The sequence below is a fragment of the Pleurodeles waltl genome, chromosome 8, assembly GCF_031143425.1.
Source record: "Pleurodeles waltl isolate 20211129_DDA chromosome 8, aPleWal1.hap1.20221129, whole genome shotgun sequence".
In the NCBI taxonomy this organism is placed as follows: domain Eukaryota; kingdom Metazoa; phylum Chordata; class Amphibia; order Caudata; family Salamandridae; genus Pleurodeles; species Pleurodeles waltl.
Window position 1 is genome coordinate 199322920 of NC_090447.1, and position 15433 is coordinate 199338352.

A 15433-nucleotide genomic window follows, 5' to 3' on the forward strand; every position below is an offset into this window, starting at 1 on the left:
CTGTGGGAGCCGGCATTGCTATTGCACACTGGGATCTGCTAAACAAGCTCTCTGTGTGCAAGAGCAATTGCTTCACCTCTTTCCCTGTCTGCATCTCTGTGGGCAGGGAATGAGATGAAACCTCTGCTTCTAGCAGGCGAGAGCTCTTTAACAGCTCTTGCCCACTGGAAGCAGAGTGTTTGCTCTGACATAGCAGGAGATGTCAAAGCTCCTGCTAAGTCAGAGCAAACAGCTATGTCTGGGGGATGGGCATCCTGGGGTATAGCAGAAGCCAGCCTTGAAGTTATTCACTCCATGACGTGGGCCTTGTGGTACCCTTCCATTGCTTCATTTCTATTTATCCCCGGGAAGGTGGTGGTCCCCTGTGCCGGGAGTCTGAGATGGATCTCCAATCTTTGTTTATTTCAGCCCCAGTGAGGTGAACGTCCCCAGGTCTATGGGGGGGCATACGGCCCCCGCATTAATTTACTATAATTTGCCCGTTGGAGGTGCAAGAGAGAGCCGAGGGGGCCTGCCACATATGCATATTAAGTTCCCTGGGGAGGCGGCAGTCCCTGGGGCTGTGGAGTGGGACATCGGGCCCCCCAAAATTATTTATTGGGATTTGCCTCATAGAGGTGGCATCCCTGGTGCTACAATAAGCCCTAGAAGGGGGCCTAGTGTGCCCCCTGCCTTTTTGTAGCCCCCAATGCCACTGGGATCTGCACACTCGGGGACAAATGACAGGAAGGGTGTGAGAGACCACAAGTGTAAACAAAAAAACTCAGAGAAATCCTCTGACCTAGCCGTGGATATTTCTGAGATTGTTTTAAAAGAAATGCTTTTAAGTTTTGGTGGGGTCCCTTGGGGATCATTACACCAAGGTTAGGGGCTCAGGGTGTGCCTACCCTGACATGTTTTCTTTTTTTTAAAGTCTTTTTTGTGGGCCTCACCTGAAACCAAGTCCCAAAATAGCTCCCAACACTTCCTTGTTGAAGTGTTGGCATCCAACCAGATATCAGCACAGGGACAGTTGAATCCACAGAGGAACCGTGTCCCTAGATATCTATATTTTTTAAACTCTAATGTCTCAAAAAACGAACAGATTTAGACCAAATCACAAAAATTACAATTTCTCGACCAGGAGCTAGCTTTCTGCCAAATCTGGTGTAATTCTGTCCAGCGGTTCAGGCTAGAGCCGTGTTCAAAATCCCTAGGGGAAAATGCATGGGGTAAACGTCTTTTAGGACCACCCCTTTTTCTCAGCCCCCGTCTGATGGATCAACCTGAAACTTTCAAGAAAGTAGCTGAACGGATTAAAGTATACTTTTCAAAAATATAGTGGATTTATCAAGCGCTGCCAAAGTTGTTGGCAAAATATAAAGCGCTCTTCCTATGGAGATTAGGTCCTAACTATAAATACCTACTGACGGCCAACAGTAGGTATCACATATATGTATAATAGAAATTCACAGAATAAAAACAAAGGTTACAGGGACATTCTAGTTAGGTTCACATTTTCCACACACAAAACCATAGAAATTCAGCAGTTATAGTTATACTTATGTTAAGAAACTATAACTTGTGGTCTAAAGTTACTTTACGGCACAAGTTATAGTTTCTTCAGATAAGTATAACTGATTGGCAGCCACAACTTTTCCTTCAAGATGCGTTCAGCCAATCAGGGCCTTGCTTTAGGCTCTGGACACATGGACCCCCCCGGACAGATGTGCAGAGGATCTGCGTCCCTAGATATACATGCATCTTGTTTCTTTAATGACTAAAAAACTATTGAAGAGATTTACACCAAATAATTAATAAATACATTTCTGGCCCAAGATCTACCTTTCTGCCAAATTTGGTGTAAATCCGTTTGGCTGTTCAGGCTGTAGTCGTGTCCAAAATCCCTGTTGGGAATGGCATGGGGAAAAACGTTTTCTTGGCCCCCACTTGAGGCATGACCCCAAAACTTTCCACACACCGGCTGAAGTTAGTGGCAATCTATTTTGAAAATTATGTGAATTTGTGAAGATTTGTCAAACAGGACCAAAGTTATCTGCAAAACAGAAAATGCTTTTCCCATGGAAAGTTGGATAGTATATCCTAACTATCACAACCCACTGGCAAAAGTAATTTTTACAAAGTTACCTTCTCCCTGCATGAAGCTCCTGGAGGCTAATCTGCATCCTCTGTCCATCAGATGTCAATCAAGTGCTTCATCTTCCTGAGTTGTGAAAGCTGCTCTGAGAACAGTCACGATGGGCTGTGAATGGGGAGGTGTTTTCTTCCCTTGGCGAGAAGACCAGGTCGGTTGGGCCCAGGAACCTAATTAGCTTAATTGGGGTCTGCCCCGTCACAAGTAAATGTCAGGTGACACCTGGAGCGGCCCATCCTTTGTCTCCAAAATCAGGCTGGCACCAAACCCAGGGGAAGAAAAATTACCCCCAGAACTGGATTTGATTTTCCACAGAGGAGGCAACTAAGTGCTCATTTCTCTAGCCACCCCTCTGGGTGGGCACACATGCTTTGCACCTGGGCAAAAGTTTTACCCATCTTGGATTTTGTAAATAAAGTGCACTGTTACAGTAGGGCAAACTGGAATTGTTTAAAAAATGGGTAGGGTTACCATTGGGGAACTCTCACCTCTATGGTTTGCGGAGGAACCAGGAGTCAGCCCTACCCACTAGTTGGTGCTAGGTATAAATGTTGCACCACAGAGCCCCATCCTCCGAACACTTTCTGAGCTTGTGAGTTTACAGAAGGACTGTAACTGCTGTTTAAGAGATGTGAGGAGACATGCAGTGATAGACCTGTCCCCATTTGCACCTAGGACAAAGAAGTGGACTGCAAGGGTCAGAAAACTGCAGGAGACCTTTTTCCTAAAGTACCCTTCTGACCATTAGAAACTGGACCTTGAATGTGAGTCTCTAGCTACCTCCCCAAAGTGCCGGGGGATTAGAAATATATTCATGTGGTTGTTTGTGTGCAAGAAAAATGTTTGGAAACTTTTCAAAAGTTTTCCTTGAGAGCTTCAGTGGGACTGTCTGGAAAAAGTATTTCTCCATCATCGGATTGGATTCCCCACTCAAAAGTTCCTGTACCTCTGAAAAAAAGACTTACTCCTATTCTGCTTTCGGACTTAAAACATTTTCAGATAGAAATCCCTAAAGTTCCAAAGTGCTAGCGGGACCAACCTGCTCCAGGTGTCTGGCCTTCGGTTCCACAGAAGCAGCCACAGTTTTAACAGTGACTAGCTTGGGGATGATTTTTTTCTCAAAAAAGTCCTTTTCTGCATTCTGACTTAGAGACAATTTCAACACTTTCCTTCAAAAAAGTGATAAAGTTCCTTTCTGAAGTTAGACTATTTGACTTCCTGACTTTCACTGGGTGCAATTCATTTGGTGTATCCTTTCCAGTTTAATTTGCAGTTGGCCTGAATTTGCACCTTGGTTTACCAGGGCCATTGATTTACATAGAAAACTTTAGTTTTGTTGGCTCTTTTTCACCTTAAATCTCAACAAACTTATATCTCTATTTCTCCTTATTGCAGTTTTGTTGTTTCTGTGTCATTTTACATGTTACAGTTTTCTTTCCGTCTATAAATTTGAATGGAATATTTTAATGTACTGTGTTTTTGACTTTTTAACTGTTTTGGTACTTCTAAATGCTTTATATGTTTATTTTTTTAAGTTGAGCTTTTGTGTACGATGCCATAGCTACCAGGCTTTGAGCTCAGATTTAATTCACTGAAACCTTTATTGGACGTAACAGGTTAATGACTTTGTTACTACTGGTGGATCTCCATCTATCCCATTAATTCACTTTTTTACAGGTATACAGAGTCAACAAGTTTTTTTTCTATTTAGCCCCTGTCGAAATTAAAATAAATGTGAGGACTGGTAGAGGTGAGTTAGGTTTGCCATTTCACCTTAAATCTCTTCAAAAGCCTCTTTCATTTCAGAGCTCAAGTGTTGTGTCTTAGTTTTTCAAATATTTTATGTGTCAAGAGTTGGACTTGTTCTAAACAATTTAGGGGCTCCATGAACCCCCTTCCGAGTATACTACACTAGTTTTATTTATAAAGCTGGCCAATAAACTATAGTTACAACTTGAACTCTTTGGCTGATTTGGCATCTTGTGGAACAGCCCAACAATTAACCGTATGGCTTATGACACTGGCATAGTAATTTAGTAAACTTGCTAAATACTTTAACTGTTTAAAAGTCCTGGTCTTCAGATATGAATTATTGATTGTTAAAAGAAGACAAGAAAATTAGACTTAATGCAGTTCCATTTAAAGATGAGCTCCAAGATTTTGGAAACAAATGCCAATTTTACTTTGGAAACATTTACATGGCAACTCACTCAGCTGTATTTCATTAATTTATCATCTCCACAGGTTAGCTTGACATTTCTCCACTTCCAATTTCTTGCACTACGGAACCAACTGTATTATTTAATTGGGGTTTAATTCTGTCTTTTTGTGCATTTGTGTGGACTATTGGCTACAATAAAGAAGACATGTGTAATGTAATGTAGTTGCTCTGCTCTTAGTTTAAAATGTAAACATTTATTAAGTCAGATGTTTAGAATGAAGGAAGTTTGCAATACGAAATGATAGTAAAGAGGCACTTCTGAGACACTGATCTGAATTCCCTCCAAGATGCATAGAGTATCTAGGTGTAGTCCTACCCCCTCCATAAATTAGCTCTACAGTAGCAGTATTACAACCCTGATGATCATATTGTCCGTGGATCTGGGGAGATAAGGCAAATTAGAAACCTCATGGATAGCCATATTTAACAGCATGAAAATGGATTTCATGTCCATATTGATTTATTTGACAATAACTCTTCTTCTCGTGCTTTGTGGAATTTCTGCAACCATTCAAAAGAAATGTTGGTCCTTTATTTGGAAAAATTAGGCGGCTCAAGTCAACTCGTAGATTCTATTTAAAACTCCCTAGAGTGTAGTTTTGGGGTCTCTGCAATTAACAGGAATATCCTGGAAGGACAACTAATGCAGGCCTTGTGGAGTTCTTGGGATACCTCCTTTTCAACACCGGCAGAGCCATGTGTGCCTTTACTATGCAAGCAGTACTATGCTTGCCTGAACATCCCATGTGCCTTAACCAGGCATATGTGTGGCTGAGACACCACGCATATGCATGGTTAAGGCACATGTGTGGTCTGAGGAACAGCGGGGAGAGGAACAGGAAGGAAGCTCCGGATGTGACTCGGTAAGTGGGGCTGGAGCTGGGTTTGGGGTACATTTTTGGGCAGGGTGGGGAGGAGGGGAAGTTTTTGAGGTCAGTTTTAGGGCTCAGGGCCGGGAGGGTCTGGGTTGTTTTTTAGTAGGAGTCGGTTTTAGGGCTCTGGGCGGTGGCAGTAGTTTTAAGGTCGGGTGGGGTCGGAGGGCTCAAGGCAGGGGAAAGGGGCAGTTTTTGGGGGCAGTCTTAGGGCTCAGGGTGGGGGTCAGGTTGTTTTTTGGCAGGGGTTTGGTTTTAAGGCTGAGGGCGGGGGAGGGCTGGTTGGTTTCAGTGCAGGGTAGGGTCGGAGGGCTCAGGGTGGGGGGGAGGGTTCAGGTTTAAGGGGTGGTTTTAGGGCTCGGTGGGGGGTTGGAGTTGTTTTTTGGCAGATGACTGTTTTAGGGACCATGACGGGGAAGAGTGGAGTAGTTTTTAGGGCAGGGTGGGGTGGGAGGGCCCAGGATGGAAGAAGTTTTCTGGGGCTGTTTTAGGGCTCAGGGTGGAGGGTCAGGGTTATTTTTTGGAAAGGGGTCAGTTTTAGGACTCTGAGTGGGGGAGGGAGGGGTAGTTTTCAGGGCAGGGTGGAGTCAGAGGGCTCAGGGTGGGGGGGGAAGGCCAGTTTTCAGCGTGGTTTTAAGGCTCAGGGCCGGTGGAGTTGGGGTTATTTTTTGGCAGGAGTCGGTTTTAGGGCTCTGGGCGGGTGCAGTGGTTTTAGGCGTAGGGTGGGGTCAGAGGGCTCAGGGCAGGGTAAAGGGCCAGTTTGGGGCTGTTTTAGGGCTCAGGGTCGGGGTCAGGTTGTTTTTTGGCAAGGGTTCGGTTTTAAGGCTGAGGGTGGGGGAGGACAGGGTAGTTTTCAGTGCAGGTTAGGGTCGGAGGGCTCAGGGTGGGGGGAAGGTTCAGGTTTAAGGGGTGGTTTTAGGGCTCGGGTGGGGGGTTGGAGTTGTTTTTTGGCAGATGACTGTTTTAGGGACCATGACGGGGAAGAGTGGAGTAGTTTTTAGGGCAGGGTGGGGTCGGAGGGCCCAGGATGGAAGAAGTTTTCTGGGGCTGTTTTAGGGCTCAGGGTGGAGGGTCAGGGTTATTTTTTGGAAAGGGGTCAGTTTTAGGACTCTGAGTGGGGGAGGGAGGGGTAGTTTTCAGGGCAGGGTGGGGTCAGAGGGCTCAGGGTGGGGGGGGGGGAAGCCAGTTTTCAGCGTGGTTTTAAGGCTCAGGGCCGGTGGAGTTGGGGTTATTTTTTGGCAGGAGTCGGTTTTAGGGCTCTGGGCGGGTGCAGTGGTTTTAGGCGTAGGGTGGGGTCAGAGGGCTCAGGGCAGGGTAAAGGGACAGTTTTGGGGCTGTTTTAGGGCTCATGGTTGGGGTCAGGTTGTTTTTTGGCAAGGGTTCGGTTTTAAGGCTGAGGGTGGGGAGGGCAGGGTAGTTTTCAGTGTAGGGTGGGGTCGGAGGGCTCAGGGTTGGGGGAAGGGGCAGTTTTCAGGGGAGGTTTTAGGGTTCAGGGTGGGGGGTCGGAGTGTTTTTTGGCAGGGGTTTGCTTTAGGACTCAGGATGGGGAAGGGTTGAGTAGTATTTAGGGCAGGGTTGGGTCGGAGGGCCCAGGATGGGAGAATTTTTCAGGGGCTCTTTTAGGGCTCAGGGTGGAGGGTCAGAGTTATTTTTTGGAAGGGGGTCAGTTTAAGGGCTCTGGGCGGGGGAGGGAGGGATAGTTTTCAGTGCAGGGTGGGGTTGGAGGGCTTAGGGAGGGGGGAAGGGGCAGTTTTTAGGGGTGGTTTTAGGGCTCAGGGAGGGGGGTCGGAGATGTTTTTTAGCAGGGGTCTGTTTTAGGGCTCAGGACGGGGGAAGGTGGAGTAGTTTTTAGGGCAGGGTGGGGTCAGAGGGCCCAGGATGCGAGAAGTTTTCAGGGGCTTTTTTTAGGGCTCAGGGTGGAGGGTCAGGGTTACGTTTTGGAAGCGGGTCAATTTTAGGGCTCTGGGTGGGGGAGGAAGGGGTAGTTTTCAGGGCAGGGTGGGGTCAGAGGGCTCAGGGTGGGAGGAGGAAGAGGCAGTTTTTAGGGGTGGGTTTAAGGCTCAGGACCGGGGGGGTTGGGGTTATTTTTTGGCAAGTGGTTGGTTTTAGGGCTCAGAGAGGGAGGAGGGAGGAGGGAGGGGTAGTTTTCAGGGTAAAGTGGGGTCAGAGGGCTCAGGTTTGGGGGAGGTGCCTGTTTCAGGGCTCAGGGCAGGGGGGTTGGGGTCGGGGGGACTTATTGTCAGGGTTATAGGCCTCAAAGTGGGGAAGGGGACGTTGTAGTTTTAAGGGCTGTTGTTGAGTAGTTTGCAGGGCTAGGGTATCAGGTGTTAGGTCACAGGGTGGGGAGTGGGGGGGTTGGGGTGTCTAATTTGCCACACATATTCTTTTAGAATACATGATTTTACAATGAAATTTGTTGTAAAGGCATGCGTGGTAGAGGCATGCATAGTAACGGCGGGGTTCAGATCACGTTGTTGAGGCATGTGTGATTTAGGCATGCATGGTTGTTTAATACAACCGGAGTTCTTTGGCCTGAGACAACTCTTGGGTTAGGATAGAACAAGAGATGAGCAACATGCTCTTAGGAAGTTTATCATGGATTCCTCCCATAACTCTCAAACAATAAGGGGCCTCTTTTCCTTGCCCCTAACATCATCTTACACAATTGAAGAAGGAAGTTAGAAACTGCCACGTCACTATTTATGCACCCCATGACTCTTACAGTGAGAAACCTTTATTTCCCATCTATTATTACAGATAGAGGCTACTTGAGGTGGGATGAAGAATTGCCCAGTATCTGGTGTTGATTTTATGGCATTATGAAACCATTGCTTGATCAGCGTCTAGCTGGGGCCATGGGATGTTTGCAGGATAACTTAATTGCTTCACTGGGCACAGCAGAATAGAGTAATACAAGTGTTGGTAAGGAACTACAAAAATGGAAGACCTGTTCTTTTAAGAGGACACATTGGAGGCTGTCTCGACTATACAAAATACCCAAAATTGGTTGACTTGCATATTTCAAAAGATGGGCAACAACAGCATGCAACAAGCTGGGCCATCTGAGTTATCCCTGAGCACTCCTGGATGTTTATCTCGCAGAGGCAGCTAAGTTGTTCATATGTTCTACATGTAAAAAAATGCATGCACATAAATGCTTCAATTGTACCTGACACCAGAAATATTGAAAGCAGTGTTTGCCAGTTTTGCTGAAAGTTGGAGGGATTGAGGTGTTGAGTGTTCTTAATTCCCTGTATTGTAAATGTGCAAACACATCAGAGGCTTCTGGAGAGGTCCTTTCTCACATTAAAGATTTGGTGGAGCAGGGATAACAGTTAAATATCGGTTTATTGATTTTGGCTTACCAGTTCATTAGGATAGAAATCCCCACTGAGTTACAGGCCATTAGACCTTTGACATAAATTGAGATTAACCAGGAGCTGTGCATTAATCAAACAGTCATCATACTTTCAATTATTATTTTCAACCAATAATGAGAGTTGGTGTGAGCTCAAAAGCTTAATTTAAAAGTATTTTTAGTTGCTCAAATCTTTATTGAAATCAACATAGAAAGTCTATCAAATCAATTATTAGTAAATCATAATATCAATCAATGTCAGAATAAATGCATTAAGCATGTTCCATAAAGGAAAACCCCTAATCTAAATCTCAGGCTAGAACTGGGGAGGATGAGAAAAGAGGTGTCATGCAGAACCCATTAAAAGCTCTAGATAGAGAGAATAAAGCTTAAAGCTTCAGAATAAAATCTTAAATAGCTTTCAATGCAGGACTTCCCAGGAAGAAATGTTAAATAAACCCAGTAGAGTCTCAGAGCAGCATAGATTTGGGCAAACCAATGAAGAGAAAATTTCCCACAGAGAGTCTGGGAAAGAATGTCCCAATATACTCTAGGAACCAACACTAATATAAAATGAAACATCTAAACTTTTACAACATGTATCATCTTCTTCTTCATGTCAGCCAATCAGCAAACAATGCCTTCATGGGAACAGGAACATATTAATTGTCATGTCACAGTGGAAACAATAGTTTTCTGACAGTAATGTTTAAATGCAACATTTTCATCAAATTATTTTTATACATGCCTGAACGTTCTCACCATTCACTCTATCTGAGAAAACATCAGCTCATATTTAGGCCTTTACATCATTGTACTAACTTCTAAGTTACCTATTTACCTCTTATAATAAACCATTGTATGATTTGAAATATTTTGTAGAGTTAAACAAAAACATTTTAATACATTGTTATATTCTATGAAAATATGCTTATGGAAAGGTGAAACATGTTTTACATCGAATCATTATTTTCACAACATATTAGCATGTTGAAGTTTCAAAATTTCACATTCCTAACCTAGGTCAATTTTGTAAAAAGTGCAGCATCTGCTTTTCAAGTCTAATATATTTAAATGTGGCAGCCTACTGCTCTCACTTGAATTAAAAGACACTGCATGTTTGTTTATGTCTACAAGTTAATTCTACAGTATTGCGTTAATTTGCATTATTTTAAGGTGCGCCTTAAACTCCCCACTCTTATAGTTTGTAACCCTCAAAAATTCTTCACAGATTAGATCTTTAAGGGTCACTCTCAACTTCAGTTGAGTCTTTTCTCTTCCTTTTTCTACTCTCAGATTTTTACAGCTTTTTGCATTCTTTGTTCATGTGATCATTTAATACTAATTCTCTCCTTATTTGCCTGTTTATCTCTCTCTTCTTTCCTTTCTCCAGAATATTTGTGATAGTTTTGGAAACGCCTAATGAAATCAGAAAACAAACACCAAAAATTAATATGGGTACTAATGTTGCTATGATGATCCCTCCTCCTGCTGTTGCAAACCAATTCCCAACTGTAGAAAGTCCCTTGCCAAAACTTTGTAGTACACTAGTGGTTTGTAATGATTCTAATACAGTTTCATGTCTTTAATGTTTTTCGTGTATTTTAATATTTTCTTACTCTTGTCTTGAATAGAAGTGCAGCAATGCTGAGCTTTCAGCATCTTGCAGACCCCACTGTTTTCTACGAAACAAATTGTCTAATGCTAATTGAATTTGCAAAACCATTGATCTAATTGGCAGTCATTCTGTGTTAACCACTAATAAAGCTCCAGAAGTACTAGTTGCCAACTGGTCCACTGCTGTTGAAAGCTTTTTGATCTTTACATCATTTAAAATCACTCTAACTGGTAGAATGATTGCAACAAAAATATCTCCCACTAATTGTGTCCCTTCACTAATACTGCATATGTGTCTGGGTGCTGGTGTCATTGTCAGAACATCTATACTATGATACATCTTTTGAAAAAGCAAAGCTAAATAACAGATACCCTCCCAATTAGCAGGTAGTCTAAGTGTCTTGTCCACTAACAAAACAATGACTGTTACATCACCTTGTAAAATTTGCCATGAACCTCCTGATAATGTAAATGTGTTTGCACAATTACTATTCCCTATAGGTCTTTCTCTGAGTTGGTTTCTTCTACTGAAATGTTACCCTTTCGACTCTAGACTAATTGAAATGTTGGGTAAATCATTTTTCTTCTATATTCGTCTTCATCCTTTTTACAAACATTTTTCAGAACATCTTCATAACTATTTTTACTGTGTGAAACATGTGATCTTCTTTCCTCTAACATCGTCATACATGTCGTCTCTAATGGTCTCATTAAACAGGTCAAATTGTTTTCATAAACCTTAACAGTGTCTATAGGTAGGAAAGGTCTAAAATAATACCAAGCTGTTTCAATTTCTTTTGCCTGTAGATGTAAATTCATGCTCTTCAGCAAAGGTACTTTTAAAAGAATTACGCCAAAGTTGGAATACTAATATTCAAAGTGTTGTTGGCTATAAACTAAGCAAAGCAAAATACTCCATGTAATGTGACAAAGGTATGTAACGGTATGTCACTTCCTCCATTGCAGATTAATGTGAGCACACACATAACAATCCTTTGTGTCTATAGCTTGTGTATACCCTTTAACTAATCTAGAATGAACATTTTTTGTGTAACCTTTCATGTAATATACAAATTAGACTTTCACTTCATTTTCATTTGTGCCATGTGCAGATGTCATGTTAGTAACTGGAAATACAGATTTCTCCTTCTCTGATGTAAAATGCATCAGTAATAATAATGCAATGGCTACTAATAGTATTACTAAAATGTTACCACCATAATAATCTTGCACCTAGCTCTGGGTAGGAAACATGTTTGTCTATGGTTAGATCCCTTTTAAATGGAAAGTATAACACCAAAAATGTTAATAAGTTTGTTTTCAAAATTAGTTATTGAATAATAAGTCTCTCAAAATATATATTTTTTTAGCTCAATTAGTTCTTTTAGCTTTATTTTCAGCAATCTTTGTATAGTTACCTTAACCTTATTCTGTTGTCTTCTAAAATGTAATCCCTACTTTTCTACTGCAGCCTAGGGAAATCTTCTGAATTCTTTCTATTTATCATGTATCAGTCTTTATTTCAGTCTATTAAATAAAATTCTCCAGGCAACTTTTGTTTCTTTCAAAAATGTTTTTCAGCAGCTTTTACCAAATACAGACTCAATATTCGATCAATGTGGTTCGGTCAGCTCCTTACTCTAATCAAGCAAGTCTGATAGAGGAATTGGTTCACTCAGGTTCAGAATACCTCAGACAAAGTACTGTTTCTCTTTCTGATCTCCTAGGTGGTTGTTGATCTATTCCTTCTGTGTCACTGATACCACTTGACTCTGTCTCCTCAGCATTTGTTGGTGGTATGCGTTCAACTGATTCTGTTCGTCTCAATTTCCTTTGACGATAGGTTCTTCTCTACTCAGCATTGAAAGTGACTCTTTTTGATCCAGTATTGGTCCCTTCTCCTGAAACCTCTTGTTACTGTTGTGCTGATTCAACTGTCACTTCAGATGGAGCTCTTGTTTTGCTCGCTCCTTCGCCAAAGGTTTCAATGGCACTCTGTTAGATATCTTTTTTTTGCTGTTGTGCCTCTTACAGTATTGTGCCTTGTTCTTGTGCAACTTGCAGTGGCACATTTACCAGTGCTCTTGGTTCTAGCTCAAAGAACACTATTTCTTCATACAGATCTCTAGTTCTCTGGTTATGTGATGCATGTACCCAGTTTGATCCTCTGGCACATTTAACAGCAGTATTTGTGATTACAATCACCTGGTAGGGACCTTTCCACCTCAGCTCCAGACAGGACTTTTTTACATGCTTTTTTATTAGCACCCAGTCTCCGGGGCTGAAATTGTGGCATTGAACTGGATGAGGATTAGCAGTGACAGCTTCAACCTGTTGAGAAATAGAATGCACAACATCATTCAACCCTTTGCAGTAATTGAGTATCATGTCATCTGTAATGTTCACAAGTGCATTAACATGTACAGCATTCAATCTCATTGCACGCTACATCGAAATCTCATGCGGCGAAAATCATGTCTTCCTGTGAGGTGTACTGTGATGGCTCATCAACACCAAGGGCAAAGCATCAGGCCATTTCATGGATGTACATACTTTCCCCAACTGTGACTTTAGGGTTCCATTAAGCTGCTCAACAATCCCAGAAGCCTCTGGGTGATAGATGCAAAGTATTTTCTACTCCTTTTGTAATGCTGCACACAACATGCGAAGGACCTCATTATTGAAGTGAGTTCCTCGATATGACTCAAGAGAAACTAGAATTCTGAACCTAGGTATTAACTCCCTCAACAGCAACTTAGCTAAAGAGAGACTGCCATTTATCCTTGTTGGGTGGGCTTTCACTCATCAAGAGGAAATGTACACTATAACGAGGACATATCTCAACCCGTTACACTCAGACACCTTGATAAAATCCATCTGCATTCTGTTGAAGGGACCACCTGATCTCCCTACATGACTCAGTGTTCTCTTCCCAACTTCCTCAACAGCCTTAGAGGTCCCTGGTCCACAGGTTGGGAATCACTAATCTAGACAGTCATGCTAAAAATCGTCATACAGATCACTTTCAGGCAAAGGTACTAGTATACTGGTATTAAAAATCTGGCATCTCTTTGAAGTAACATTATCTGAGATGAAGATTTACTGCTCATTCTTGGTAGGTCGGGAGTTTGTCATGTACTGGGTCTTTGTTATAGTTAGCAAAATTTCAACTGAGTTAGCGACCATAACATTTAAAGGATGTCCAACCACTATGCTTTTGCACCTCTATATGCTGACACCGATGCCTGCCATTGATTTCAGATAGCCAGCCAACCCTGCAGCTACAGGGTCAAGAGTAATTGGGCAGTATGCTATAGGTGTTCTTGAGTCACTGTGCATTTAAGTAGGCACTGGGAGAGCACAGCCCTCTCTCTCACCGCAAAATAATGGGAACATCTTACTGTAGTTTGGCATTCCTAGTGCCGGGGCACAACAGAGACTTTCTCTCAGCTCTAGGAAAGCTTTCAAGAATTAATTGACCCCTGGAAGCGGACCAGGAACATCTTTGTGTGTCAGCTTCAGTAAAGGTTAGTCACTAGGGAAAAGTTTGGCATCCACTGTCTACAGTGACCAAGCATTCCCAGAAACATTCTCTCTGAATTTTGGGTGGGTTCATCCTCAAAATTGTCTCTACACTTTCCTGCAACACTTTTCTCATTCCCTTTTCAATAATATGTCCCAAATATTGGAGTTCTCTTTGACAATATTGGAAGTTGCTCTGAGACACTTTGGGGCAGATTTATGGAAAGTGGTGCTGCACTGAGTGCAGCGCCACTTTCCCTTCACCCCTTAGCACCCCCCTACTGGTACCATGTGTGCACTGTATTTAAAATATGGTGCACCGTGGCGCAGGGTAGGGGGCAATAGTGTCATTTTTTATAACGCTATTGATGTACTCTGCAGGAGTAGTGCCAAAATATTGGTGCTACTCCTGCAGAGTACATAGGGGCCCATTCTAAAGAATTGAAGCCCCCCTTTAACTCCTGCTCTTGAGTAGGCATTAAAAGTGCCGTAATAAATGGCGCAAGGAAATCTCATAGATTTCCTTCCACCATTTTTCTGGCTCCCCTAACGGGAGAACGCCCCCTATGCATACATTATGCCTGGCGTAAGCATAATGTAGCGCAAATGATTACAGAGTGGCGCAATGCATAAATATGGTGCAGGGATTTTGGCCTTGTTGGGCCACATTAACATAAAGATTAATTATGTTAATGTGGCGCAAGGTGGCGCTAGGGGCCCATAAATATTCCCCTTTATTTCCATTCTCAGTTAGATGATTAAGCAGAGCAATGGTATCCTGTTTGCAAGCTTCTCTAGTGCTCAATGCCAAAAGTCAGTCATTGATATACTGCACTAAAACTGATTGACAAGGCATCTACAGAAACTCAAGATCTTTCTTCAAGGTCTGATTGAAAATAGAAGAGCTCTCAGTATACCCTGTGGAACTTGGCCCCATGCCAAAACTCCCTCAGAATATGAAAGAGAACAGGAATTGGCTATTCTTGTGCAGTAGTTCAGAGAAGAAAGCCTGACAAAGGTCCACTATCATGAACCACTCTGCAGTACATAGAATTTGGAAAAGAACGGTGGCTAGATTGGGTACCACGGGACAGCAGAGAACACTTACGTTGCTAATTTTTTGAAGACTTTGGACAAACCTGTACTTGCCATTGGGCTTCACCAATCCCATGCCTGGCTAGTTACAAGGACTCCCAACGATCCAACATATCCTCAGTTATTTGTGTTAGTCTTGTCCCTGTCTCTGGTATCAAACTGTATGGTGGTGCTCTCATAAACACAGCACTGGGCTGCACTGTAATACAGACTGGTTCTACACATTTGATTTGTCCGATGTCTTTTCCTGTAAAATTTCATATTCTTTGCGGTTATTTTAGCGCATATGTAGGCACATTTATTTTAGCTTGGGTCTGAGGCCTGTGCCCTCTCACCTAGTCACTTGTCATTTTATTCCTCCTATTATTTTAGCAAGGCTTCATTTTAATGGTGATGTTTTATTATTTTTATCAGTTGCCCTTCTATGCAGAATTCGCTATTCATTTCTTTGCATTACATTTTCATCCTGTGCTCACGCCAAGGCTCCACATGATAGCTTACCGGGTATTGCCAGTCCAGAGAGTACAATATCTACCCAACACAGAATAATACGTGTTGTCACGTCAGGGCAGTTCTCAAAACAACAAGATGTTTCATTATAAAACAACATGCTG